The 27,814-nt window shown below is 44.4% G+C and overlaps 16 non-coding genes across 16 annotated transcripts; all 16 read right to left on the bottom strand.

Annotated features, from left to right (window-relative positions):
• Positions 1–2,236: 2,236 nt before the first annotated feature.
• Positions 2,237–2,309, bottom strand: TRNAV-UAC (transfer RNA valine (anticodon UAC)). Its single transcript has one exon. It is a non-coding gene; the product is annotated as a tRNA-Val (tRNA).
• Positions 2,310–3,009: 700 nt separating this feature from the next.
• On the bottom strand, positions 3,010–3,083 carry TRNAV-CAC (transfer RNA valine (anticodon CAC)). The gene has a single exon. It is a non-coding gene; the product is annotated as a tRNA-Val (tRNA).
• Positions 3,084–3,168: 85 nt separating this feature from the next.
• TRNAV-AAC (transfer RNA valine (anticodon AAC)) lies at positions 3,169–3,241 on the bottom strand. The gene has a single exon. It is a non-coding gene; the product is annotated as a tRNA-Val (tRNA).
• Positions 3,242–4,678: 1,437 nt separating this feature from the next.
• TRNAG-CCC (transfer RNA glycine (anticodon CCC)) lies at positions 4,679–4,751 on the bottom strand. The gene has a single exon. It is a non-coding gene; the product is annotated as a tRNA-Gly (tRNA).
• Positions 4,752–4,837: 86 nt separating this feature from the next.
• On the bottom strand, positions 4,838–4,910 carry TRNAV-AAC (transfer RNA valine (anticodon AAC)). The gene has a single exon. It is a non-coding gene; the product is annotated as a tRNA-Val (tRNA).
• Positions 4,911–5,678: 768 nt separating this feature from the next.
• On the bottom strand, positions 5,679–5,751 carry TRNAE-UUC (transfer RNA glutamic acid (anticodon UUC)). Its single transcript has one exon. It is a non-coding gene; the product is annotated as a tRNA-Glu (tRNA).
• A 97-nt stretch (positions 5,752–5,848) lies between these two features.
• On the bottom strand, positions 5,849–5,921 carry TRNAV-CAC (transfer RNA valine (anticodon CAC)). The gene has a single exon. It is a non-coding gene; the product is annotated as a tRNA-Val (tRNA).
• An 86-nt stretch (positions 5,922–6,007) lies between these two features.
• On the bottom strand, positions 6,008–6,080 carry TRNAV-AAC (transfer RNA valine (anticodon AAC)). The gene has a single exon. It is a non-coding gene; the product is annotated as a tRNA-Val (tRNA).
• A 7,088-nt stretch (positions 6,081–13,168) lies between these two features.
• TRNAV-UAC (transfer RNA valine (anticodon UAC)) lies at positions 13,169–13,241 on the bottom strand. Its single transcript has one exon. It is a non-coding gene; the product is annotated as a tRNA-Val (tRNA).
• A 97-nt stretch (positions 13,242–13,338) lies between these two features.
• On the bottom strand, positions 13,339–13,411 carry TRNAV-AAC (transfer RNA valine (anticodon AAC)). Its single transcript has one exon. It is a non-coding gene; the product is annotated as a tRNA-Val (tRNA).
• Positions 13,412–18,790: 5,379 nt separating this feature from the next.
• On the bottom strand, positions 18,791–18,863 carry TRNAV-CAC (transfer RNA valine (anticodon CAC)). The gene has a single exon. It is a non-coding gene; the product is annotated as a tRNA-Val (tRNA).
• Positions 18,864–19,791: 928 nt separating this feature from the next.
• On the bottom strand, positions 19,792–19,864 carry TRNAV-UAC (transfer RNA valine (anticodon UAC)). Its single transcript has one exon. It is a non-coding gene; the product is annotated as a tRNA-Val (tRNA).
• A 97-nt stretch (positions 19,865–19,961) lies between these two features.
• On the bottom strand, positions 19,962–20,034 carry TRNAV-CAC (transfer RNA valine (anticodon CAC)). Its single transcript has one exon. It is a non-coding gene; the product is annotated as a tRNA-Val (tRNA).
• An 86-nt stretch (positions 20,035–20,120) lies between these two features.
• TRNAV-AAC (transfer RNA valine (anticodon AAC)) lies at positions 20,121–20,193 on the bottom strand. Its single transcript has one exon. It is a non-coding gene; the product is annotated as a tRNA-Val (tRNA).
• Positions 20,194–24,329: 4,136 nt separating this feature from the next.
• TRNAI-UAU (transfer RNA isoleucine (anticodon UAU)) lies at positions 24,330–24,402 on the bottom strand. Its single transcript has one exon. It is a non-coding gene; the product is annotated as a tRNA-Ile (tRNA).
• Positions 24,403–25,633: 1,231 nt separating this feature from the next.
• Positions 25,634–25,706, bottom strand: TRNAV-CAC (transfer RNA valine (anticodon CAC)). The gene has a single exon. It is a non-coding gene; the product is annotated as a tRNA-Val (tRNA).
• Positions 25,707–27,814: the final 2,108 nt, after the last annotated feature.

Below are 27,814 nucleotides of genomic sequence, written 5' to 3' on the forward strand. Positions count from 1 at the left end.
CCTCATGCTGTATAGACATATATTTTGAATGTGTACGCTATCCATACATGTTATCCGGGGATACGGTACCCCTTCTAACCTTTGTGCAATGACGTGCAATCCATACTGGGCCTAACACCGTCTGAGCCTGCCTCATGCTGTATAGACATATATTTTGAATGTGTACGCTATCCATACATGTTATCCGGGGATACGGTACCCCTTCTAACCTTTGTGCAATGACGTGCAATCCATACTGGGCCTAACACCGTCTGAGCCTGCCTCATGCTGTATAGACATATATTTTGAATGTGTACGCTATCCATACATGTTATCCGGGGATACGGTACCCTTTCTAACCTTTGTGCAATGACGTGCAATCCATACTGGGCCTAACACCGTCTGAGCCTGCCTCATGCTGTATAGACATATATTTTGAATGTGTACGCTATCCATACATGTTATCCGGGGATACGGTACCCCTTCTAACCTTTGTGCAATGACGTGCAATCCATACTGGGCCTAACACCGTCTGAGCCTGCCTCATGCTGTATAGACATATATTTTGAATGTGTACGCTATCCATACATGTTATCCGGGGATACGGTACCCCTTCTAACCTTTGTGCAATGACGTGCAATCCATACTGGCCCTAACACCGTCTGAGCCTGCCTCATGCTGTATAGACATATATTTTGAATGTGTACGCTATCCATGCATGTTATCCAGGGATACGGTACCCTTTCTAACCTTTGTGCAATCACGTGCAATCCATACTGGGCGTGAGAACGGCTGGCGAGCTGTTAAGCAAGCTACAGCACCTGTCCAGACAAGTACAGGGATTCCCTAGCGAGGAGACTTATTTGATTGTTTTCTATGTTGGGACAGCAATTTTTGGGGAGCACTATACTCTGGAGAATGATAGATGGGGCCCACCATACACTGGAACATTCCAAAGGTGGACATCAGACACTGGAGCAGCATTTACAGGGCCCATTATACACTAGAGCATTAGAAATGGGGCCCATTATGTTTGGAGCATTATTTGGGCCCATAAGACAGTGGAGCTTCATCCATGGGGACCAACATATACTGTAGCATTATGTGGAGCTCATCATATACTGTTTCAAACATTATATGGGACCAATGATTTTGTATGGAGAAATAGATGGGCCTCGTCATGAGATGTAAAAAGTGAGGTATTTTTCATTGTACTATACCGCTATTTCTCTGCCGTATCGGAGCATGATGAGTTTTGGTATGTGTTAAAGGGGCGCTCTTTCGCCCAGGGCACATGAAAACCTGCAGCCAGCCCTCCCCCCCCACAAATTTAGCCAAATAACCCCCATTTTTCAGTGCGTAACTTGTATTATGAAGTTAATTAAGGTTGACAAGCTTAAGTAAGAAGAATTGATGCTTTTGGCATTCAAATGGGCACTGTAGGTGTGTTTCCTGTCCTCCTCTCACTGCCGACTTTTATTCCCCATTGACTTACATTGGGTTTCGTGTTTCGGGACGACCCCGACTTTTCCCTATAATCGGACGATCTTGCTCGACCCGACTTTTGGAAAAGTCGGGTTTCACGAAACGCGACCCTAAAAAACCAAAAGTCGCTCAACTCTAGTGACAACCACTACACTTCAGAAACTCCATGCAAAGATAAAGATGTTTAAACATGCTGAAATGAACTTGAAAAAGAAAAAAACAGCCAGCCAAAGTCAAGAGGTCTTCCTCTATGTCTGAAGACAGGACAAAGTGCATTTTGCAACACAGGAACCTTTAATTTGTCAGGCTATTGGAGAAAAAGAACAAACAGGGAAACAAAACCATGCTCCACAAAACATTCTCATGCCTTTGTCCAAAAGCCAAAAAGAAAAAGCACCTAGATGCCTGCTTTCGCACCTTGATCCTATCAGGTGTTACTTGAATTAGGAACACTTAGACACTGTCAAAAACACACATGCTTGCCAAAAGCAAAAACGGGTAGAAATAATCACATTGGTAAAAGTAATGCTCATTAAACCAGCAATAGAATATGCTAACTAATGCTAATTAAGCGAATAATATACATTTGTGATCAAAATAAAGAAAAGCCACATGTTTCTGCCCGGGATCAAAACAGGGAACTTTCAGGAGGATGGCAAACAGGACAATCACTACACTACAGTAACCAGACAAGAGCGTTTACTGTGGTCATGGCAAGCATTAAAGATCAAGCACTCATTGTCAAAAGCGCTAGTTTGCAAGAGGAACGCTGTGTTTCTGCCCAGTTTCGAACTGAGGACCTTTCACGTGTAAAGCGAACGTGATAACCGCTACACTACAGAAACCAACCGATTCAAACAAACAAAAAATGCTGTGGTCATGGCAAGCAATAAAGAACAAGCACTGAAAGTCAAAAAGATCGTTTTCCAAGAGAAAAAGCTGTGTTTCTGCCCAGTTTCAAACTGGGGACCTTTCGCGCGTGAGGCGAACGTGATAACCGCTACACTACAGCAACCGAATGCAAGCACTTACTGTGGAGACAACAAGCAATCGAGATCAAGAACTGAAAGTCAAACGCTTGGATACCAAAGGGTAACAGCTTGTTTCTGCCCAGTTTCGAACTGGGGACCTTTCGCATGTTAGGGGAACGTGATAACCACTACACTACAGAAACCAGCTAAGGAGGGTTACTGTGGTCATGACGAGCCATCGAGAACAAAGACTCAACGTCAAAAGCTTTAATACCAACGCCTAATGTCATGCTTCTATCCAGTTTCGAACTGGGGAACTTTCGCGTGTTAGGCGAACGTGATAACCACTACACTACTGAAACCGGCTGAGGAAGGTTACTGTGGTCATGACGAGCCATCGAGAACAAAGACTCAACGTCAAAAGCTTTAATATCAATGCGTGTAAAGCGAACGTGATAACCACTACACTTCAGAAACCAACCGATTCAAGCAAACAACAAATGCTGTGGTCATGGCAAGCAATAAAGAACAAGCACTGAAAGTCAAAGAGCTCGTTTCCCAAGAGAAACAGCTGTGTTTCTGCCCAGTTTTGAACTGGGGACCTTTCGCATGTGAGGCGAACGTGATAACCGCTACACTACAGAAAACGGATGCAAGCGCTTACTGTGGTGACAACAAGCAATCGAGATCAAGAACTGAAAGTCAAAAGCTTGGATATCAAAGGGTAACAGCGTGTTTCTGCCCAGTTTCGAACTGGGGACTTTTCGCGTGTTAGGCGAACATGATAACCACTACACTACAGAAACCAACCAATTCAAAGAAACAAAAAATGCGGTGGTCATGGCAAGCAATAAAGAACAAGCACTGAAAGTCAAAAATATCGTTTTCCAAGAGAAAAAGCTGTATTTCTGTCCAGTTTCGAACTGGGGACCTTTTGCGTGTAAAGCGAACGTGATAACCACTACACTACAGAAACCAACCGATTCAAACAATCAAAATATGCTGTGGTCATGGCAAGCAATAAAGAACAAGCACTGAAAGTCAAAAATATCGTTTTCCAAGAGAAAAAGCTGTGTTTCTGCCCAGTTTCGAACTGGGGACGTTTCGCATGTGAGGCGAACGTGATAACCGCTACACTACTGAAAATGGATGGAAATGCTTACTGTAGTGACAACAAGCAATTGAGATCAAAAACTGAAAATCAAAACCTTGGATATCAAAGGGTAACAGCGTGTTTCTGCCCAGTTTCGAACTGGGGACCTTTCGCGTGTTAGGCGAACCTGATAACCACTACACTACAGAAACCGGCTGTGGAAGGTTACTGTGGTCATGACGAGCCATCGAGAACAAAGCCTCAACGTCAAAAGCTTTAATATTAACGCCTAATGTCATGCTTCTATCCAGTTTCGAACTGGGGACCGTTCGCGTGTGAGGTGAACGTGACAACCACTACACTTCAGAAACTCCATGCAAAGCTAAAGATGTTTAAACATGCTGAAATGAACTTGAAAAAGAAAAAAACAGCCAGCCAAAGTCAAGAGGTCTTCCTCTATGTCTGAAGACAGGACAAAGTGCATTTTGCAACACAGGAACCTTTCATTTGTCAGGCTATTGGAGAAAAATAACAAACAGGGAAACAAAACCATGCTCCACAAAACAATCTCATGCCTTTGTCCAAAAGCCAAAAAGAAAAAGCACCTAGATGCCTGCTTTCGCACCTTGATCCTATCAGGTGTTACTTGAATTAGGAACACTTAGACACTGTCAAAAACACACATGCTTGCCAAAAGCAAAAACGGGTAGAAATAATCACATTGGTAAAAGTAATGCTCATTAAACCAGCAATAGAATATGCTAACTAAGGCTAATTAAGCCAACAATATACGTTTGTGATCAAAATAAAGAAAAGCCACATGTTTCTGCCCGGGATCAAAACAGGGAACTTTCAGGAGGATGGCAAACAGGACAATCACTACACTACAGTAACCAGACAAGAGCGTTTACTGTGGTCATGGCAAGCATTAAAGATCAAGCACTCATTGTCAAAAGCACTAGTTTGCAAGAGGAACGCTGTGTTTCTGCCCAGTTTCGAACTGAGGACCTTTCACATGTAAAGCGAATGTGATAACAGCTACACTACAGAAACCAACCAATTCAACCAAAAAAAAAATGCTGTGGTCATGGCAAGCAATAAAGAACAAGCACTGAAAGTCAAAAAGATCGTTTTCCAAGAGAAAAAGCTGTGTTTCTGCCCAGTTTCGAACTGGGGACCTGTCACGTGGGAGGTGAACGTGATAACCGCTACACTACAGAAACCAGATGCAAGCGCTTACTGTGGTGACAACAAGCAATCAAGATCAAGAACAGAAAGTCAAAAGCTTGGATACCAAATAGAAACATCGTGTTTCTGCTCAGTTTCGAACTGGGGACCTTTCGCGTGTTAGGCGAACGTGATAACCACTACACTACAGAAACCGGCTGCGGAAGGTTACTGTGGTCATGACGAGCCATCGAGAACAAAGACTCAACGTCAAAAGCTTTAATATCAACGCCTAATGTCATGTTTCTGTCCAGTTTTGAACTGGGGACCGTTCGCGTGTGAGGTGAACGTGACAACCACTACACTTCAGAAACTCCATGCAAAGCTAAAGATGTTTAAACATGCTGAAATGAACTTGAAAAAGAAAAAAACAGCCAGCCAAAGTCAAGAGGTCTTCCTCTATGTCTGAAGACAGGACAAAGTGCATTTTGCAACACAGGAACCTTTCATTTGTCAGGCTATTGGAGAAAAAGAACAAACAGGGAAACAAAACCATGCTCCACAAAACATTCTCATGCCTTTGTCCAAAAGCCAAAAAGAAAAAGCACCTAGATGCCTGCTTTCGCACCTAGATCCTATCAGGTGTTACTTGAATTAGGAACACTTAGACACTGTCAAAAACACACATGCTTGCCAAAAGCAAAAACGGGTAGAAATAATCACATTGGTAAAAGTAATGCTCATTAAACCAGCAATAGAATATGCTAACTAAAGCTAATTAAGCCAACAATATACGTTTGTGATCAAAATAAAGAAAAGCCACATGTTTCTGCCCGGGATCAAAACAGGGAACTTTCAGGAGGATGGCAAACAGGACAATCACTACACTACAGTAACCAGACAAGAGCGTTTACTGTGGTCATGGCAAGCATTAAAGATCAAGCACTCAGTGTCAAAATCGCTAGTTTGCAAGAGGAACGCTGTGTTTCTGCCCAGTTTCGAACTGAGGACCTTTTGCGTGAAAAGCAACCGTGATAACCGCTACACTACAGAAACCAACCGATTCAAACAAACAAAAAATGCTGTGGTCATGGCAAGCAATAAAGAACAAGCACTGAAAGTCAAAAAGATCGTTTTCCAAGAGAAAAAGCTGTGTTTCTGCCCAGTTTCGAACTGGGGACCTTTCGCGTGTGAGGCGAACGTGATAACCGCTACACTACAGAAACTGGAGGCAAGCGCTTACTGTGGTGACAACAAGCAATCGAGATCAAGAACTGAAAGTCAAAAGCTTGGATACTAAAGGGTAACAGTGTGTTTCTGCCCAGTTTTAAACTGGGGACCTTTCGCGTGTTAGGCGAACGTGATAACCACTACACTACAGAAACCATCTGCGGAAGGTTACTGTGGTCATGACGAGCCATCGAGAACAAAGACTCAACGTCAAAAGCTTTAATATCCATGCCTAATGTCATGCTTCTATCCAGTTTCGAACTGGGGACCGTTCGCGTGTGAGGTGAACGTGACAACCACTACACTTCAGAAACTCCATGCAAAGCTAAAGATGTTTAACCCCTTCACGACCTTTGACGCCACGTAGGCGTCATGAAAAGTCGTTGCAAAACGACCCATGACGCCTATGCGGCGTCATGAAAAGATCTCCCTCCTGCGGGTCGGGTGAGCGGGTTCAATGAAAGTTCACCCGACCCGCCGGTACAGGAGGACCTAGACTTGACCCCAGGGGGGGTGGCTTCGCCCCCCCGGGGATACGATCACTCCCAGTGACCTTTTTGTCACCCCCCTCGCATCTGATTGGAGCTAGCGTCCATGTGACGCTAGCCCTCCAATCAGATGTGGAGGGGCGGGATAAAATCATGGCTGCCTCGTTCCTCAACTTCATCCTGTCCGTGGAAGCTGAGGAACGAGGTGCCAGACTGCCGCCCTGACCTGCGATCGCCGCCACCGCCGCCGCTGTCACCGCTGTCATCGCCGCTGCCGCTGCCACCACTGCCTTCCGGTAGTATAACTTCCCCTCCACCGCCTAATTCCAGCCCCTCCCACCTCCGCTCACTCACCCCTGCTCCCTGATCCTCCCCCCAGCACCCCCGATCTCCCCCCAGCACCCCCGATCTCCCCCCAGCACCCCCGATCTCCCCCCAGCACCCCCGATCATCCACCTGCTGTTACCTCTGCGCTCCTCAGCCGCCTACTGCCTTCTGTGACTGTGCCGCAGTAATCACCCTCATTAACCCCTGCCCCCCTGATTAACCCCTGCCCCCCTGATTAACCCCTGCCCCCCTGATTAACCCCTGCCCCCCTGATTAACCCCTGCTGCTGCAGGTTCTTTTATTTCTTTATCTCCTCCGCCACCTCCTGCCCCCGGTGCCTGACAGCCCCCCTCTGCCCCTGATCCTCCCCCAGCACCCTTGATCCTCCCCCAGCACCCCCGATCTCCCCCAGCACCCCCCGATCTCCCCCAGCACTCCCGATCATCCACCTGCTGTTACCTCTTCTGCGCTCCTCAGCCGCCTACTGCCTCCTGTGACTGAGAGCCCCAGTAATCACCCTCATTAACCCCTGCCCCCCAATTAACCCCTGCCCCCCTGATTAACCCCTGCTGCTGCAGGTTCTTTTATTTCTTTATCTCCTCCGCCACCTTCTGCCCCCCCGGTGCCTGACAGCCCCCCTCTGCCCCTGGTGATCCCCCAGCACCCTTGATCCTCCCCCAGCACCCTTGATCCTCCCCCAGCACCCTTGATCTCCCCCAGCACCCCCGATCATCCACCTGCTGATCCACATCTGCGAGCTCCTCAGCCGCCTACTGCCTCCTGTCTGAGAGCCCCCTCCTGTGTCCCAGTGATCACCCTCATTAACCTCTGCCCCCCCTGATTAACCTCTGCCCCCCCTGATTAACCCCTGCCCCCCTGATTAACCCCTGATTATCCCCTGCTGCTGCAGGTTTTTTTATTTCCTTATCTCCTCAGCCACCTCCTGCCCCCCGGTGCCTGACAGCCCCCCTCTGCCCCGATCACCCCCCAGCACCCCTGATCACCCCCCAGCACCCCTGATCACCCCCACTGTTGCTGCCGCCGCTGGTTCCGTCTCCACCTAATTCTCCTCAGCGCCCCCCGCGCGCCTGACAGTCCCCTCCTGCCCCCCGCGCGCCTGACAGTCCCCTCCTGCCCCCCGCGCGCCTGACAGTCCCCTCCTGCCCCCCGCGTGCCTGACAGTCCCCTCCTGACAGCCCATTCTCCAGTAAAAAGTTTCACCAAACACTCGCACATACACACACACACGCACACTATAATAAAGGATTTTTACACACGCACACACACCACACGCACAATGTCCCGCTCATCCCAGTCCCAAAGGGTCTACTCAGTTGAGGAGGCATATGAAATTATTGCCTCTGATACTGATAGTGAGAGAGATGACCCCACCTTTCTCTATTCCTCCCACGCTTCCTCTTCCAGCGACACAGACTTGCCACCACCGAGATGTCGCAGGACGAGAAATCGTCCGGAGCCCAGAGAGGAAGAGTCGGAGGCCTTAGAGGAAGAGTCGGGTATCTTGGAGGAAGTCTCACAGCCAAGTGTGAGTTTCCCCCAACCTAGTGCTAGTGACGCCCAACCTAGCACTAGTGCTCCCTCCTGGACCCCCGTCCCTGAAAATTTTGCTCCACGGATTCCTGATTTTGTTCCCCAATCAGGAATCCAGTTTGAGACTGCCAACTTCAGGGAAATAGACTTTTTCAAAGTCTTTTTCTCGGAGTCAATCGTCAGTCTCATGGTGGAGCAAACAAACTTGTATGCCCAACAATTTTTGGCGGAACACCCAATTTCTTCATTCTCTACTTGGAGTCCTGTGGACTCTGTAGAAATGATTAAATATTGGGGACTGGTCCTTCACATGGGGATTGTGAAGAAACCAGAAATTCACCAATACTGGAGTACTGATATTTTATATCAAACTCCAGTATTTGGCATGGTGATGACTCGGAAACGGTTTGAGGCTATTCATAAATTTCTTCATTTCAGGGACAACACTGAAATCCTTCCCCGCGATGACCCGAATTTTGATAGACTGTTCAAAATTCGGCCAGTCGTCGAACACTTCAACAACAAGTTTGCTGAAGTGTACATTCCCGAAAGGGAAATTTGTGTGGATGAATCCCTCATCCACTTCAAAGGGAGGCTTCAGTTCCGTCAGTACCTGCCCAGCAAAAGGGCAAGGTACGGGATGAAACTCTACAAGCTGTGTGAGAGTACCTCAGGGTACACTCTCAGCTTTAGAGTTTACCAAGGAAAGGACAGTAGGATCCAGCCCCCAGAATGTCCACTTGCTTTGGGGGTGAGTGGGAAAATAGTGTGGGATTTGGTCCACCCTCTGCTTGATAAAGGTTACCATCTGTACGTTGATAACTTTTATACAAGCATCACACTATTTCAATCCCTCTCTGCCAGAGCTACCGTCGCTTGCGGTACCGTGCGCAGAAACCAGAGGGGTCTCCCTTTGCCGCTAATTGAGCAGCCTCTCCGAAAGGGTGAGACTCGAGCCCAATGTAGCGGCAACATGCTTGTGGTCAAGTTCAAAGACAAAAGAGATGTCTTTGTCTTGACCACAATCCATGGTCCCGGCACCACGGCCACCACCATTCGAGGTACCCCAGTACCGGTCCACAAACCGGACTGTGTCCTGGCGTACAACCATCACATGGGGGGGTTGATCTTTCTGATCAAGTCCTCCAGCCCTATAGTGCCATGCGGAAAACGAAGGTGTGGTACAAAAAACTGGCTGTGTACCTCGTACAAATGGCACTGTATAACGCATGCGTGCTATCACGATGTGCAGGCCAGAACCACTCCTTCCTTGATTTCCAGGAGGCGGTGATAAAGGCCATGATTTTTGGAGAGGAGGACGGAGCGCGCCCCAGCACCCCTGGAACTCAAGTTTCCCGTATGGTACCAGGGCAACATTTTCCCCGTGAGGAGAGAAAAAAAAAACGGTGCCGGGTATGCTATAAAAGGGGGACAAGAAGGGAAACTCGTTTCCAATGTGAAACGTGTCCCGACAAACCTGGACTGTGTTTGAATGAATGCTTCAGAATTCATCACACGTCCATGGACTAAACACATCCTGACACTCCACTACAGAACTCACCCACACCAGCCTGACATACACCACACCACACACACCAACCTGACGTACACCACACCACACACACCAACCTGACGTACACTACACCACACACACCAACCTGATGTAGTATCAGGTTGGTATGTGTGGCGTAGTGTACGTCAGGTTGGTGTGTGTGTGTGGCATTGTGTACTTCAGGTTGGTGTGTGTGGTGTATACTATACCACACACAGCAACCTGACGTACACTACACTACACCACACCACACACCAACCTGACGTACACTACGCCACACACACCAACCTGATGTAGTATCAGGTTGGTATGTGTGGCGTAGTGTACTGTACGTCAGGTTGGTGTGTGTGTGTGTGGCGTAGTGTACATCAGATTGGTGTGTGTGTGTGGTGTGTACTACACCACACACACCAACCTGACGTACACTACACCACACACCAACCTGACGTACACTATGCCACACACACCAACCTGATGTATCAGATTGGTATGTGTGGCGTAGTGTACGTCAGGTTGGTGTGTGTGGCATAGTGTACATCAGGTTGGTGTGTGTGTGGTGTATACTATACCACACACACCAACCTGACGTACACCACACCACACACCAACCTGATGTACACTACGCAACACACACCAACCTGATGTAGTGTCAGGTTGGTATGTGTGGCGTAGTGTACGTCAGGTTGTTGTGTGTGTGTGGCATAGTGTACGTCAGATTGGTGTGTGGTGTATACTATACCACACACACCAACCTGACGTACACCACACCACACACCAACCTGACGTACACTACGCCACACACACCAACCTGATGTAGTGTCAGGTTGGTATGTGTGGCGTAGTGTACGTCAGGTTGGTGTGTGTGTGGCGTAGTGTACGTCAGGTTGGTGTGTGTGTGGTGTGTACTACACCACACACACCAACCTGACGTACACTACACCACACACCAACCTGACGCACACTACGCCACACACACCAACCTGATGTAGTGTCAGGTTGGTATGTGTGGCGAAGTGTACGTCAGGTTGGTGTGTGTGTGTGTGGCGTAGTGTACGTCAGGTTGGTGGGTGTGTGGTGCATACCCTACCACACACACCAACCTGACGTACACTACATACTTTCCATAAGCGACCTGGTGTCCGCTAATGATTGGAGCTAACTTTCCATTCAAAAAGTCAAATGGCGCTCCTTCCCTTCAGGGCCCTGCCGTGCGCCCAAACAGTGGTTTATGACTACATATGAGGTATCAATGTACTCAGGAGCAATTGCCCAACAAATTTTAGGATCCACTTTATCCTGTTGCCCATGAAAAAATGAAAAAGTGTAGGCAAAAAGAAATTTTTTGTAAAAAAAAAGTACTTTTTCATTTTTACAGATCGATTTGTGAAGTACCTGCGGGTTCAAAGTTCTCACTATGTATCTAGCTAAGTTCGTTGGGGTGTCTAGTTTCCAAAATGGGGTCACTTGTGGGGGTACTCCAATGTTTAGGCAGACAGGGGCTCTCCAAACGCGACATGGTGTCCGCTAACTATTGGAGCTAATTTTCCATTCCAAAAGTCAAATGGCGCTCCTTCCCTTCAGGGCCCTGCCGTGCGCCCAAACAGTGGTTTATGACCACATATGAGGTATCAGTGTACTCAGGAGAAATTACCCAACAAATCTTAGGACCCATTTAATCCTGTTGCCCAAGAAAAAATGAAAAAATGTAGGCAAAAAGAATTTTTTTTGTGAAAAAAAAAGTACTTTTTCATTTTTACAGATCAATTTGTGAATTACCTGGGGGTTCAAAGTGCTCACTATGCATCTAGATAAGTTCGTTGGGGTGTCTAGTTTCCAAAATGGGGTCACTTGTGGGGGTACTCCAATGTTTAGGCACACAGGGGCAGTCCAAACATGACATGGTGTCCGCTAACTATTGGAGCTAATTTTCCATTCCAAAAGTCAAATGGCGCTCCTTCCCTTCAGGGCCCTGCCGTGCGCCCAAACAGTGGTTTATGACTACATATGAGGTATCAGTGTACTCAGGAGAAATTGCTCAACAAATTTTAGGATCCATTTTATCCTGTTGCCCAGGTGAAAATGAAAACATTGATGCTAAAAAAAAAATTTTGTTGGAAAAATTAAAATGTCCTTTTTTTCCTTCCATGTTGCTTTAGTTCCTGTGAAGCACCTGAAGGGTTAATAATCTTCTTAAATGTAGTTTTGAGTAGCTTGAGGGGTGCAGTTTTTAGAATGGTGTCACTTTTGGGTATTTTCTGCCATATAGACCCCTCAAAGTGACTTTAAATGTGAGGTGGTCCCTAAAAAAAATGGTTTTGTAAATTTTGCTGTAAAAATGAGAAATCACTGGTCAACTTTTAACCCTTATAACTTCCTAACAAAAAAAAATGTTGTTTCCAAAATTGTGCTGATGTAAAGTAGACATGTTGGAAATGTTATTTATTAACTAGTTTGTGTCACATAACTCTCTGGTTTAACAGAATAAAAATTAAAAAATTGAAAATTGCAAAATTTTCAAAATTTTCGCTAAATTTCCATTTTTTTCACAAATAAACGCAAAAATTTTCAACCTAAATTTACCACTAACATGAAGCCCAATATGTCACGAAAAAACAATCTCAGAATCGCTAAGATGCGTTGAAGCGTTCCTGAGTTATTACCTCATAAAGGGACACTGGTCAGAAATGCAAAAAATGGCCAGGTCATTAAGGTCAAAATAGGCTGGGTCATGAAGGGGTTAAACATGCTGAAATGAACTTGAAAAAGAAAAAAACAGCCAGCCAAAGTCAAGAGGTCTTCCTCTATGTCTGAAGACAGGACAAAGTGCATTTTGCAACACAGGAACCTTTCATTTGTCAGGCTATTGGAGAAAAAGAACAAACAGGGAAACAAAACCATGCTCCACAAAACATTCTCATGCCTTTGTCCAAAAGCCAAAAAGAAAAAGCACCTAGATGCCTGCTTTCGCACCTTGATCCTATCAGGTGTTACTTGAATTAGGAACACTTAGACACTGTCAAAAACACACATGCTTGCCAAAAGCAAAAACGGGTAGAAATAATCACATTGCTAAAAGTAATGCTCATTAAACCAGCAATAGAATATGCTAACTAAGGCTAATTAAGCCAACAATATACGTTTGTGATCAAAATAAAGAAAAGCCACATGTTTCTGCCCGGGATCAAAACAGGGAACTTTCAGGAGGATGGCAAACAGGACAATCACTACACTACAGTAACCAGACAAGAGGGTCTACTGTGGTCATGGCAAGCATGAAAGATCAAGCACTCATTGTCAAAAGCGCTAGTTTGCAAGAGGAACGCTGTGTTTCTGCCCAGTTTCGAACTGAGAACCTTTTGCGTGTAAAGCAAACGTGATAACCGCTACACTACAGAAACCAACCGATTCAAACAAACAAAAAATGCTGTGGTCATGACAAGCAATAAAGAACAAGCACGGAAAGTCAAAAAGATCGTTTTCCAAGAGAAAAAGCTGTGTTTCTGCCCAGTTTCGAACTGGGGACCTTTCGCGTGTTAGGCGAACGTGATAACCACTACACTACAGAAACCGGCTGCGGAAGGTTACTGTGGTCATGACGAGCCATAGAGAACAAAGACTCAACGTCAAAAGCTTTAATATCAACGCCTAATGTCATGCTTCTATCCAGTTTCGAACTGCGGACCGTTCGCGTGTGAGGTGAACGTGACAACCACTACACTTCAGAAACTCCATGCAAAGCTAAAGAAGTATAAACATGCTGAAATGAACTTGAAAAAGAAAAAAAACAGCCAGCCAAAGTCAAGAGGTATTCCTCTATGTCTGAAGACAGGACAAAGTGCATTTTGCAACACAGGAACCTTTTATTTGTAAGGCTATTGGAGAAAAAACCAGGGGAAGAGTCTTGAGGAGATCATTTGCATATTCCCAGTGCCTTCTGGGATAAGTGAAGAGTCTCCGCGAGCTCAACGATCACTGGGTTTTGGCCGTTGCAGCTGAAAAGAGGAAATCGGAAAACCAGGGGAAGAGTCTTGAGGAGATCATTTGCATATTCCCAGTGCCTTCTGGGATAAGTGAAGAGTCTCCGCGAGCTCAACGATCACTGGGTTTTGGCCGTTGCAGCTGAAAAGAGGAAATCGGAAAACCAGGGGAAGAGTCTTGAGGAGATCATTTGCATATTCCCAGTGCCTTCTGGGATAAGTGAAGAGTCTCCGCGAGCTCAACGATCACTGGGTTTTGGCCGTTGCAGCTGAAAAGAGGAAATCGGAAAACCAGGGGAAGAGTCTTGAGGAGATCATTTGCATATTCCCAGTGCCTTCTGGGATAAGTGAAGAGTCTCCGCGAGCTCAACGATCACTGGGTTTTGGCCGTTGCAGCTGAAAAGAGGAAATCGGAAAACCAGGGGAAGAGTCTTGAGGAGATCATTTGCATATTCCCAGTGCCTTCTGGGATAAGTGAAGAGTCTCCGCGAGCTCAACGATCACTGGGTTTTGGCCGTTGCAGCTGAAAAGAGGAAATCGGAAAAACCACGCGCCTATCGGCGAAATTTGGCTCATCTTTCATCGTTTTTAAGAAATCTCAAGATGGAAGAGGCCAGGAGCCATTTGGTGAGCTGCATTTCTTGCTACATGTTCACAGATTTACCAGTGGAAAAGCCAAACTTCACATGCCACAAATGCAAGCTTGTGTCCCTGTTGGAGGAAAAGTTGCAAAATCTAGAAGAGAGGTTAGCTACGTTGAAGATCATTAAGGAAGGTGAAGAGTTCTTGGACAGAGCACAATTATCTCTTCATGTTACAGAAAGAGAAGAAATTCGAAGTGCACCTGAAGAAACAGAGGAATGGAGACATGTGACCCAGAGAAGCAGGAGGATCAGGAGGCAGTCAGCACCCATACTGCTCAGGAACCAGTACCAGGCTCTCACGCAGGAAAACGATGAAGAAATACATCAGGATAAGACTTTGCCAACAAACAGCAACCTTGTACGCCCTCAGAGTCCTCCTGGATGGAGAAAGAAAAATGTTGTGAAGAAGAAACGGAGAGTGGTGGTCATGGGGGATTCCCTGCTGAGAGGAACAGAGGCCGCTATCTGCAGACCGGATATAACTACAAGAGAAATGTGCTGTCTTCCAGGTGCAAAAATTAAAGATGTGTCTGACAGGATATCAGGACTCTTCAGACCTACAGATGACTACCCATTCCTGCTACTACATGTGGGGACAAATGACACCGCAAGAAACGACCTGGAAACCATCTGCAGAGACTTTGAAGACTTAGGCAAGAAAGTGAAAGAACTGGGAGTGCAGGTGGTCTTCTCTTCCATCCTCCCAGTGGATGGCCATGGAACAAGGAGGTGGAATAAGATTCTGCAGGTGAACAACTGGCTACGTCGATGGTGCCGTCAGCAACGATTTGGATTTCTGGATCACGGAGTGAACTACTTATACGATGGACTACTTGCTAGAGATGGGGTGCACCTTACGAAGACTGGAAAGCATGTATTTGGAAGTCGCCTTGCTACACTTGTAAGGAGAGCTTTAAACTAGAACAACATGGGAAGGGAAGCAAAAGACCAGAAAAAGCCATACACCTGACAAATGCTATTGAGAACTCTGCTATTAGAAGTGGAAAGGAAGAACAAAGACGAAAGAATCTAATTAATAAAAATATTGGAGAAAGAGAAACCAATCACAAACTAAAATGTTTCTATACTAATGCACAAAGCATGGGCAACAAACAAGGAGAATTGGAACTACTAACACAGGAACAGAAATATGATGTAATTGGAATCACTGAAACTTGGTGGGACAATACACATGATTGGAATACAAGACTAGAAGGATACAACTTATTTGCAAGAAACAGACTTGATAAACGAGGAGGGGGTGTCGCATTGTATGTTCGAAACGCGTATATCTGCACAGAGATTGAAGCTTCAGAGACTGGGAGTTCTGTGGAAACTGTTTGGGTAAGAATACAAGGACAGAACAATGGAAAGGACACCATTGTAGGCATTTACTACAGGCCGCCTGTGCAAGCCGAAGATATAGATGAACTCTTTATGCATCAGATGGCCAAGTTCTCCAAAAAATATGACATAGTTGTCATGGGAGATTTCAACTATCCAGACATTTGTTGGGAAGCTCTCTCAGGCAAAACTAACAGGTCAAGGAAATTCTTATCCTCTCTTGCTGACAACTTTATCTTCCAAAAGGTAAGGGAGAAAACAAGGGGAACTGCTACCTTGGATCTAATCCTTATAAACAGGGAGGAAATGGTTGAGGAGGTAAAAGTGGCTGGGACCCTAGGAGGTAGCGACCATGCTATTTTAGAATTTTGGATTACTAGAGGTGGAAGACCTGTGAAGACTCAGACGTCAAGGTTAGATTTCAGAAAGGCAGATTTTAAGGGATTCAGAAAGATAATTGGAGGGATCCAATGGCTGGATATCCTTAAAGACAAAAATGTCCAGGAAGGATGGGAAATCTTGAAAAATGAAATTCTCAAAGCACAGTTGTTAACAATTCCGAAAAGAGGGAAGAATAGGAAGCATTTAAGGAAACCAGGATGGGTGAACACAGAACTTAAGCACATGCTAAAAAGGTAGAAAAAAATGTTTATAAAATGGAAAGAGGGAGGCATATCTAAAGAAGAATATAATGCTGTCTGCAGAACCTGCAGGGCACAAATCAGATTAGCTAAAGCTGAAAATGAATTGAGGCTTGCAAGAGATGTCAAAAGCAATAATAAAGGATTTTGGGGATATGCAAAAGTAAAAGAAAAATCAAAGATGCTATAGGATTTTTACAGGATGAAAATGATGAAGTGGTAAGACAGGATGTTGAGAAGGCTGAACTTTTAAATTCCTATTTTGCATCTGTTTTCTCTCAGAAAGGAAATGTAACACCAACTGTTATTCACTGTCCTATTAAGGGAATAGAAGAATCCAGGATATCTATAAACAGAAAGATAGTGAGGAAACACTTAGCTAACTTAAATGAATTCAAGTCTGCAGGTCCAGATGAATTACACCCCAGAGTACTGAAGGAGATAGCAGAAGAAATTTTTGAACCCCTCTCCATAATCTTTGAAAATTCTTGGAGAACAGGAGAAGTGCCAGAAGACTGGAGAAGAGCAAATGTTGTTCCTATCTTCAAAAAGGGGAAGAAGGTGGACCCAGGCAACTATAGGCTGGTGAGTCTGACTTCTATACCAGGAAAGATCTTTGAACAAATTATTAAACAACATGTATGTCAATACCTGGATAAGAATGAAGTGATCAAACAGAGTCAGCATGGGTTTGTAACTAATAAGTCATGTCAGACTAACTTAATTTCCTTCTATGACGGTATCACTGATTGGGTGGATCAAGGAAATGCTGTAGATATAGTATATCTTGACTTCAGCAAAGCATTTGACAAAGTCTCTCATACAATCCTTATTGAAAAAATGACTAAGTATGGAATGGACAAGGCAACTGTTAGGTGGATTCATAACTGGCTTAGTGATCGGACCCAAAGAGTGGTCGTAAATGGCTGCACATCCAGTTGGAAGAATGTCTCAAGTGGGGTACCACAGGGCTCTGTCCTGGGCCCTGTATTGTTCAACATCTTTATCAACGATTTAGATGAAGGAATTGAGGGTAAACTGATTAAATTTGCTGATGACACAAAGCTAGGAGGGATAGCTAATACTAGAGAAGAGAGAGAGAGGATTCAAAAAGATTTAAAAAAACTGGAGAAGTGGGCAGCAACTAACAGAATGGTTTTTAACAGGGAGAAATGCAAAGTACTACATCTGGGCAATAAAAATGAAAAAAGCATATATAGAATGGGAGGAATAGGGCTAAGTGACAGCACATGTGAAAAAGACTTGGGTATACTAATAGATCACAGACTGAATATGAGTCAACAGTGTGATGCAGCAGCAAGAAAGGCAAATGCAATTCTAGGATGTATTAACAGAAGCATACAGTCTAGATCACGTGAAGTCATTATTTCCCTCTACTCCTCTTTGGTCAGACCTCATCTGAAATATTGTGTCCAGTTTTGGGCACCACATTTTAAAAAAGACATCAACAAACTGGAGCAAGTTCAGAAAAGAGCGACCAGAATGGTGACCGGTCTGCAAACCCTGTCTTATGAGGAAAGGTTGCAGGATTTGGGAATGTTTAGTTTGCAAAAGAGAAGACTGAGAGGAGACTTAATAGCTGTCTACAAATATCTAAAGGGCTGTCACATTGTAGAAGGATCAACTTTATTCTCATTTGCACAAGGAAAGACTAGAAGCAATGGGATGAAACTGAATGGGAGGAGACACAGATTAGATATTAGAAAAAACTTTTTGACAGTTAGAGTGATCAATGAGTGGAACAGGCTGCCACAAGAAGTGGTGAGTTCTCCTTCAATGGAAGTCTTCAAACAGAGGCTGGACAGACATCTGACTGGGATGATTTAGCGAATCCTGCTTTGAGCAGGGGGTTGGACCAGATGGCCCAGGAGGTCCCTTCCAACTCTACGATTCTATGATTCTATGATTCATTAAACCAGCAATAGAATATGCTAACTAAGGCTAATTAAGCCAACAATATACGTTTGTGATCAAAATAAAGAAAAGCCACATGTTTCTGCCTGGGATCAAAACAGGGAACTTTCAGGAGGATGGCAAACAGGACAATCACTACACTACAGTAACCAGACAAGAGCGTTTACTGTGGTCATGGCAAGCATTAAAGATCATGCAGTCATTGTCAAAAGCGCTAGTTTGCAAGAGAAACGCTGTGTTTCGGCCCAGTTTCGAACTGAGGACTTTTCGCGTGTAAAGTGAACGTGATAACCGCTACACTACAGAAACCAACCAATTCAAACAAACAAAAATTGCTGTGGTCATGGCAAGCAATAAAGAACAAGCACTGAAAGTCAAAAAGATCATTTTCCAAGAGAAAAAGCTGTGTTTCTGCCCAGTTTCGAAATGGGGACCTTTCGCGTGTGAGGCGAACGTGATAACCGCTACACTACAGAAACCGTATGCAAGTGCGTACTGTGGTGACAACAAGCAATCGAGATCAAGAACTGAAAGTCAAAAGCTTGGATACCAAAGGGTAACAGCGTGTCGCTGCCCAGTTTCGAACTGGGGACCTTTCGCGTGTTAGGCCAAAGTGATAACCACTACACTACAGAAACCGGCTGCAGAAGGTTACTGTGGTCATGACGAGCCATCGAGAACAAAGACTCAACGTCAAAAGCTTTAATATCAACGGCTACTGTCATGCTTCTATCCAGTTTCGAACTGGGGACCGTTCGCGTGTGAGGGGAACGTGACAACCACTACACTTGAGAAACTCCATGCAAAGCTAAAGAAGTTTAAACATGCTGAAATGAACTTGAAAAAAGAAAAAAACAGCCAGCCAAAGTCAAGAGGTCTTCCTCTATGTCTGAAGACAGGACAAAGTGCATTTTGCAACACAGGAACCTTTCATTTGTCAGGCTATTGGAGAAAAAGAACAAACAGGGAAACAAAACCATGCTCCACAAAACATTCTCATGCCTTTGTCCAAAAGCCAAAAAGAAAAAGCACCTAGATGCCTGCTTTCGCACCTTGATCCTATCAGGTGTTACTTGAATTAGGAACACTTAGACACTGTCAAAAACACACATGCTTGCCAAAAGCAAAAACGGGTAGAAATAATCACATTGGTAAAAGTAATGCTCATTAAACCAGCAATAGAATATGCTAACTAAGGCTAATTAAGCCAACAATATACGTTTGTGATCAAAATAAAGAAAAGCCACATGTTTCTGCCCGGGATCAAAACAGGGAACTTTCAGGAGGATGGCAAACAGGACAATCACTACACTACAGTAACCAGACAAGAGCGTTTACTGTGGTCATGACAAGCAATAACGATCAAGCACTCATTGTCAAAAGCACTAGTTTGCAAGAGGATCGCTGTGTTTCTGCCCAGTTTCGAACTGAGGACCTTTCGCGTGTAAAGCGAACGTGATAATCGCTACACTACAGAAACCAACCGCTTAAAACAAACAAAAAATGCTGTGGTCATGGCAAGCAATAAAGAACAAGCACTGAAAGTCAAAAAGATCGTTTTCCAAGAGAAAAAGCTGTGTTTCTGCCCAGATTCGAACTGGGGACCTTTCACGTGTGAAGCGAACGTGATAACCGCTACACTACAGAAACCAGATGCAAGCGTTTACTGTGGTGACAACAAGCAATCGAGATCAAGAACTGAAAGTCAAAAGCTTCGATACCAAAGGGTAACAGAGTGTTTCTGCCCAGTTTCGAACTGGGGACCTTTCACGTGTTAGGCGAACGTGTTAACCACTACACTACAGAAACCGGCTGCAGAAGGTTACTGTGGTCATGACGAGCCATCGAGAACAAAGACTCAACGTCAAAAGCTTTAATATCAACGCCTAATGTCATGCTTCTATCTAGTTTCGAACTGGGGACCGTTCGCGTGTGAGGTGAACGTGACAACCACTACACTTCAGAAACTCCATGCAAAGCTAAAGATGTTTAAACATGCTGAAATGAACTTGAAAAAGAAAAAAACAGCCAGCCAAAGTCAAGAGGTCTTCCTCTATGTCTGAAGACAGGACAAAGTGCATTTTGCAACACAGGAACCTTTCATTTGTCAGGCTATTGGAGAAAAAGAACAAACAGGGAAACAAAACCATGCTCCACAAAACATTCTCATGCCTTTGTCCAAAACCCAAAAAGAAAAAGCACCTAGATGCCTGCTTTCGCACCTTGATCCTATCAGGTGTTACTTGAATTAGGAACACTTAGACACTGTCAAAAACACACATGCTTGCCAAAAGCAAAAACGGGTAGAAATAATCACATTGGTAAAAGTAATGCTCATTACGCCGTCAGCAACGATTTGGATTTCTGGATCACGGAGTGAACTACTTATACGATGGACTACTTGCTAGAGATGGGGTGCACCTTACGAAGACTGGAAAACATGTATTTGGAAGTCATCTTGCTACACTTGTAAGGAGAGCTTTAAACTAGAACAACATGGGAAGGGAAGCAAAAGACCAGAAAAAGCCATACACCTGACAAATGCTATTGAGAACTCTGCTATTAGAAGTGGAAAGGAAGAACAAAGACAAAAGAATCTAATTAATAAAAATATTGGAGAAAGAGAAACCAATCACAAACTAAAATGTTTCTATACTAGTGCACAAAGCATGGGCAACAAACAAGGAGAATTGGAACTACTAACACAGGAAAAAAAATATGATGTCATTGGAATCACTGAAACTTGGTGGGACGATACACATGATTGGAATACAAGACTAGAAGGATACAACTTATTTGCAAGAAACAGACTTGATAAACGAGGAGGAGGTGTCGCATTGTATGTTAGAAACGCGTATATCTGCACAGAGATTGAAGCTTCAGAGACTGGGAGTTCTGTGGAAACTGTTTGGGTAAGAATACAAGGGACAGAACAATGGAAAGGACACCATTGTAGGCATTTACTACAGGCCGCCTGTGCAAGCTGAAGATATGGATGAACTCTTTATGCATCAAATGGCCAAGTTCTCCAAAAAATATGACATAGTTGTCATGGGAGATTTCAACTATCCAGACATTTGTTGGGAATCTCTCTCAGGCAAAACTAACAGGTCAAGGAAATTCTTATCCTCTCTTGCTGACAACTTTATCTTCCAAAAGGTAGGGGAGAAAACAAGGGGAACTGCTACCTTGGATCTAATCCTTATAAACAGGGAGGAAATGGTTGAGGAGGTAAAAGTGGCTGGGACCTTAGGAGGTAGCGACCATGCTATTTTAGAATTTTGGATAACTAGAGGTGGAAGACCTGTGAAGACTCAGACGTCAAGGTTAGATTTCAGAAAGGCAGATTTTAAGGGATTCAGAAAGATAATTGGAGGGATCCAATGGCTGGATATCCTTAAAGACAAAAATGTCCAGGAAGGATGGGAAATCTTGAAAAATGAAATTCTCAAAGCACAGTTGTTAACAATTCCAAAAAGAGGGAAGAATAGGAAGCATTTAAGGAAACCAGGATGGGTGAACACAGAACTTAAGCACATGCTAAAAAGGTAGAAAAAAATGTTTATAAAATGGAAAGAGGGAGGCATATCTAAAGAAGAATATAATGCTGTCTGCAGAACCTGCAGGGCACAAATCAGATTATCTAAAGCTGAAAATGAATTGAGGCTTGCAAGAGATGTCAAAAGCAATAATAAAGGATTTTGGGGATATGTCAAAAGTAAAATAAAAATCAAAGATGCTATAGGATTTTTACAGGATGAAAATGATGAAATGGTAAGACAGGATGTTGAGAAGGCTGAACTTTTAAATTCCTATTTTGCATCTGTTTTCTCTCAGAAAGGAAATGTAACACCAACTGTTATTCACTGTCCTATTAAGGGAATAGAAGAATCCAGGATATCTATAAACAGAAAGATAGTGAGAAAACACTTAGCTAACTTAAATGAATTCAAGTCTCCAGGTCCAGATGAATTACACCCCAGAGTACTGAAGGAGATAGCAGAAGAAATTTTTGAACCCCTCTCCATAATCTTTGAAAATTCTTGGAGAACAGGAGAAGTGCCAGAAGACTGGAGAAGAGCAAATGTTGTTCCTATCTTCAAAAAGGGGAAGAAGGTGGACCCAGGCAACTATAGGCCGGTGAGTCTGACTTCTATACCAGGAAAGATCTTTGAACAAATTATTAAACAACATGTATGTCAATACCTGGATAAGAATGAAGTGATCAAACAGAGTCAGCATGGGTTTGTAACTAATAAGTCATGTCAGACTAACTTAATTTCCTTCTATGACGGTATCACTGATTGGGTGGATCAAGGAAATGCTGTAGATATAGTATATCTTGACTTCAGCAAAGCATTTGACAAAGTCTCTCATACAATCCTTATTGAAAAAATGACTAAGTATGGAATGGACAAGGCAACTGTTAGGTGGATTCATAACTGGCTTAGTGATCGGACCCAAAGAGTGGTCGTAAATGGCTGCACATCCAGTTGGAAGAATGTCTCAAGTGGGGTACCACAGGGCTCTGTCCTGGGCCCTGTATTGTTCAACATCTTTATCAACGATTTAGATGAAGGAATTGAGGGTAAACTGATTAAATTTGCTGATGACACAAAGCTAGGAGGGATAGCTAATACTAGAGAAGAGAGAGAGAGGATTCAAAAAGATTTAAAAAAACTGGAGAAGTGGGCAGCAACTAACAGAATGGTTTTTAACAGGGAGAAATGCAAAGTACTACATCTGGGCAATAAAAATGAAAAAAGCATATATAGAATGGGAGGAATAGGGCTAAGCAACAGCTCATGTGAAAAAGACTTGGGTATACTAATAGATCACAGACTGAATATGAGTCAACAGTGTGATGCAGCAGCAAGAAAGGCAAATGCAATTCTAGGATGTATTAACAGAAGCATACAGTCTAGATCACGTGAAGTCATTATTTCCCTCTACTCCTCTTTGGTCAGACCTCATCTGGAATATTGTGTCCAGTTTTGGGCACCACATTTTAAAAAAGACATCAACAAACTGGAGCAAGTTCAGAAAAGAGCGACCAGAATGGTGACAGGTCTGCAAACCCTGTCTTATGAGGAAAGGTTGCAGGATTTGGGAATGTTTAGTTTGCAAAAGAGAAGACTGAGAGGAGACTTAATAGCTGTCTACAAATATCTAAAGGGCTGTCACATTGTAGAAGGATCAACTTTATTCTCTTTTGCACAAGGAAAGACTAGAAGCAATGGGATGAAACTGAATGGGAGGAGACACAGATTAGATATTAGAAAAAACTTTTTGACAGTTAGAGTGATCAATGAGTGGAACAGGCTGCCACGAGAAGTGGTGAGTTCTCCTTCAATGGAAGTCTTCAAACAGAGGCTGGACAGACATCTGACTGGGATGATTTAGCGAATCCTGCTTTGAGCAGGGGGTTGGACCAGATGGCCCAGGAGGTCCCTTCCAACTCTATGATTCTATGATTCTATAATTCTATGAAAAAGAACAAACAGGGAAACAAAACCATGCTCCACAAAACATTCTCATGTCTTTGTCCAAAAGCCAAAAAGAAAAATCACCTAGATGCCTGCTTTCGCACCTTGATCCTATCAGGTGTTACTTGAATTAGGAACACTTAGACACTGTCAAAAACACACATGCTTGCCAAAAGCAAAAACGGGTAGAAATAATCACATTGGTAAAAGTAATGCTCATTAAACCAGCAATAGAATATGCTAACTAAGGCTAATTAAGCCAATAATATACGTTTGTGATCAAAATAAAGAAAAGCCACATGTTTCTGCCCGGGATCAAAACAGGGAACTTTCAGGAGGATGGCAAACAGGACAATCACTACACTACAGTAACCAGACAAGAGCGTTTACTGTGGTCATGGCAAGCATTAAAGATCAAGCACTCATTGTCAAAAGCGCTAGTTTGCAAGAGGAACACTGTGTTTCTGCCCAGTTTCGAACTGAGGACCTTTCACGTATAAAGAGAACGTGATAACCGCTACACTACAGAAACCAACCGATTCAAACAAACAAAAAATGCTGTGGTCATGGCAAGCAATAAAGAACAAGCACTGAAAGTCAAAAAGATTTCGAACTGGGGACCTTTGGCGTGTTAGGCGAACGTGATAAACACTACACTACAGAAAACGGCTGCGGAAGGTTACTGTGGTCATGACGAGCCATCGAGAACAAAGACTCAACGTCAAAAGCTTTAATATCAACGCCTAATGTCATGCTTCTATCCAGTTTCGAACTGGGGACCTTTCGCGTGTTAGGCGAACGTGATAACCACTACACTACAGAAACCGGCAGCGGAAGGTTACAGTGGTCATGACGAGCCATCGAGAACAAAGACTCAACGTCAAAAGCTTTAATATCAACGCCTAATGTCATGCTTCTATCCAGTTTCGAACTGGGGACCGTTCGCGTGTGAGGTGAACGTGACAACCACTACACTTCAGAAACTCCATGCAAAGCTAAAGATGTTTAAACATGCTGAAATGAACTTGAAAAAGAAAAAAACAGCCAGCCAAAGTCAAGAGGTCTTCCTCTATGTCTGAAGACAGGACAAAGTGCATTTTGCAACACAGGAACCTTTCATTTGTCAGCCTATTGGAGAAAAAGAACAAACAGGGAAACAAAACCATGCTCCACAAAACATTCTCATGCCTTTGTCCAAAACCCAAAAAGAAAAAGCACCTAGATGCCTGCTTTCGCACCTTGATCCTATCAGGTGTTACTTGAATTAGGAACACTTAGACACTGTCAAAAACACACATGCTTGCCAAAAGCAAAAACGGGTAGAAATAATCACATTGGTAAAAGTAATGCTCATTAAACCAGCAATAGAATATGCTAACTAAGGCTAATTAAGCCAACAATATACGTTTGTGATCAAAATAAAGAAAAGCCACATGTTTCTGCCCGGGATCAAAACAGGGAACTTTCAGGAGGATGGCAAACAGGATAATCACTACACTATAGTAACCAGACAAGAGCGTTTACTGTGGTCATGGCAAGCATTAAAGATCAAGCACTCATTGTCAAAAGCGCTAGTTTGCAAGAGAAACGCTGTGTTTATGCCCAGTTTCGAACTGAGGACCTTTCGCGTGTAAAGTGAACGTGATAACCGCTACACTACAGAAACCAACCGATTTAAACAAAAAAAAAATGCTTTGGTCATGGCAAGCAATAAAGAACAAGCACTGAAAGTCAAAAAGATCGTTTTCCAAGAGAAAAAGCTGTGTTTTTGCCCAGTTTCGAACTGGGGACCTTTCGCGTGTGAGGCGAACGTGATAACCGCTACACTACAGAAACCGGATGCAAGTGCTTACTGTGGTGACAACAAGCAATCGAGATCAAGAACTGAAAGTCAAAAGCTTGGATACCAAAGGGTAACAGCGTGTTTCTGCCCAGTTTCGATCTGGGGACCTTTCGTGTGTTAGGCGAACGTGATAACTAGAGTTGAGCGAAACGGGTCGAAAAAATTCAAAAGTCGGGTTTCATGAAACGAAACCCGACCCTAGGATGAGGTCGGCCACGAGGTCGGCGACTTACGCGCCAAAGTCGAGTTTCAAAAGTTTGTTTTGCGCTCTTTTTCAGCCAATCAGGATCCACGGACAATGTGGGCAACGTGATGACCTAGGCACGGGTCACCACCATCTTTCAGAAGGGCATGCAAGTGATTGGCTTGCTTTGGTGGGCGTCACAGGGGGTATAAAAGGGCGTGCACGCCGACCGCCATCTTACTTCTGCCGATCTTAGTATAGGGAGAGGTTGCTGCTGATTCTGTAGGGAGAGCGTTAGGCAGGGAAGAAGACAAAAAAACTGCTTCTGCTGCTAGCAATTTGGCCTGCACAACACACAAGTCACTGTGTGTGCAGTGCAAGGGGAGGCTATATTGTGGTGTATCAGTGGTGTTGGTTGTTGGGCTGCCTTTTAAGGCTTCCTGACACGCTGGCATTGCTGCTTACCCACTGCTCTGCAAACTGCTTTATTAAAAGCAATCCAATCTCCCTTATCCTCTAGTCACTTTTGTCACAGCTGTGCCATCGAGCGTGTCACATAGCGCTCAGATATCAGTGGGCCTCACACAATCCACAAGTGTCCAGTGTCCAAAATTGTATGCAGAGATTCAAAATCTCCATTATCCTCTCGTCACTTTGGTCACAGGCAGCTGTGCCATCGAGCGTGTCACATAGCGCTCAGATATCCGTGGGCCTCACACAATCCACAAGTGTCCAGTGTCCAAAAGTGTGCGCAGAGATTCAAAATCTCCATTATCCTCTCGTCACTTTGGTCACAGGCAGCTGTGCCATCGAGCGTGTCACATAGCGCTCAGATATCAGTGGGCCTCACACAATCCACAAGTGTCCAGTGTCCAAAAGTGTACGCAGAGATTCAAAATCTCCATTATCCTCTCGTCACTTTGGTTACAGGCAGCTGTGCCATCGAGCGTGTCACATAGCGCTCAGATATCAGTGGGCCTCACACAATCCACAAGTGTCCAGTGTCCAAAAGTGTACGCAGAGATTAAAAATCTCCATTATCCTCTCTTCACTTTGGTCACAGGCAGCTGTGCCATCGAGCCTGTCACATAGCGCTCAGATATCAGTGGGCCTCACACAATCTACAAGTGTCCAGTGTCCAAAAGTGTACGCAGAGATTCAAAATCTCCATTATCCTCTCGTCACTTTGGTCACAGGCAGCTGTGCCATCGAGCGTGTCACATAGCGCTCAGATATCAGTGGGCCTCACACAATCCACAAGTGTCCAGTGTCCAAAAGTGTACGCAGAGATTCAAAATCTCCATTATCCTCTCGTCACTTTGGTCACAGGCAGCTGTGCCATCGAGCGTGTCACATAGCGCTCAGATATCAGTGGGCCTCACACAATCCACAAGTGTCCAGTGTCCAAAAGTGTACGCAGAGATTCAAAATCTCCATTATCCTCTCGTCACTTTGGTCACAGGCAGCTGTGCCATCGAGCCTGTCACATAGCGCTCAGATATCAGTGGGCCTCACACAATCCACAAGTGTCCAGTGTCCAAAAGTGTACGCAGAGATTCAAAATTTCCATTATCCTCTCGTCACTTTGGTCACAGGCAGCTGTGCCATCGAGTGTGTCACATAGCGCTCAGATATCAGTGGGCCTCACACAATCCACAAGTGTCCAGTGTCCAAAAGTGTACGCAGAGATTCAAAATCTCCATTATCCTCTCGTCACTTTGGTCACAGGCAGCTGTGCCATCGAGCGTGTCACATAGCGCTCAGATATCAGTGGGCCTCACACAATCCACAAGTGTCCAGTGTCCAAAAGTGTACGTAGAGATTCAAAATCTCCATTATCCTCTCGTCACTTTGGTCACAGGCAGCTGTGCCATCGAGCGTGTCACATAGCGCTCAGATATCAGTGGGCCTCACACA

Source organism: Dendrobates tinctorius, unplaced genomic scaffold (genome assembly GCF_039654945.1).
Source record: "Dendrobates tinctorius isolate UK_male_01 unplaced genomic scaffold, ASM3965494v1 ptg000332l, whole genome shotgun sequence".
NCBI lineage: Eukaryota > Metazoa > Chordata > Amphibia > Anura > Dendrobatidae > Dendrobates > Dendrobates tinctorius.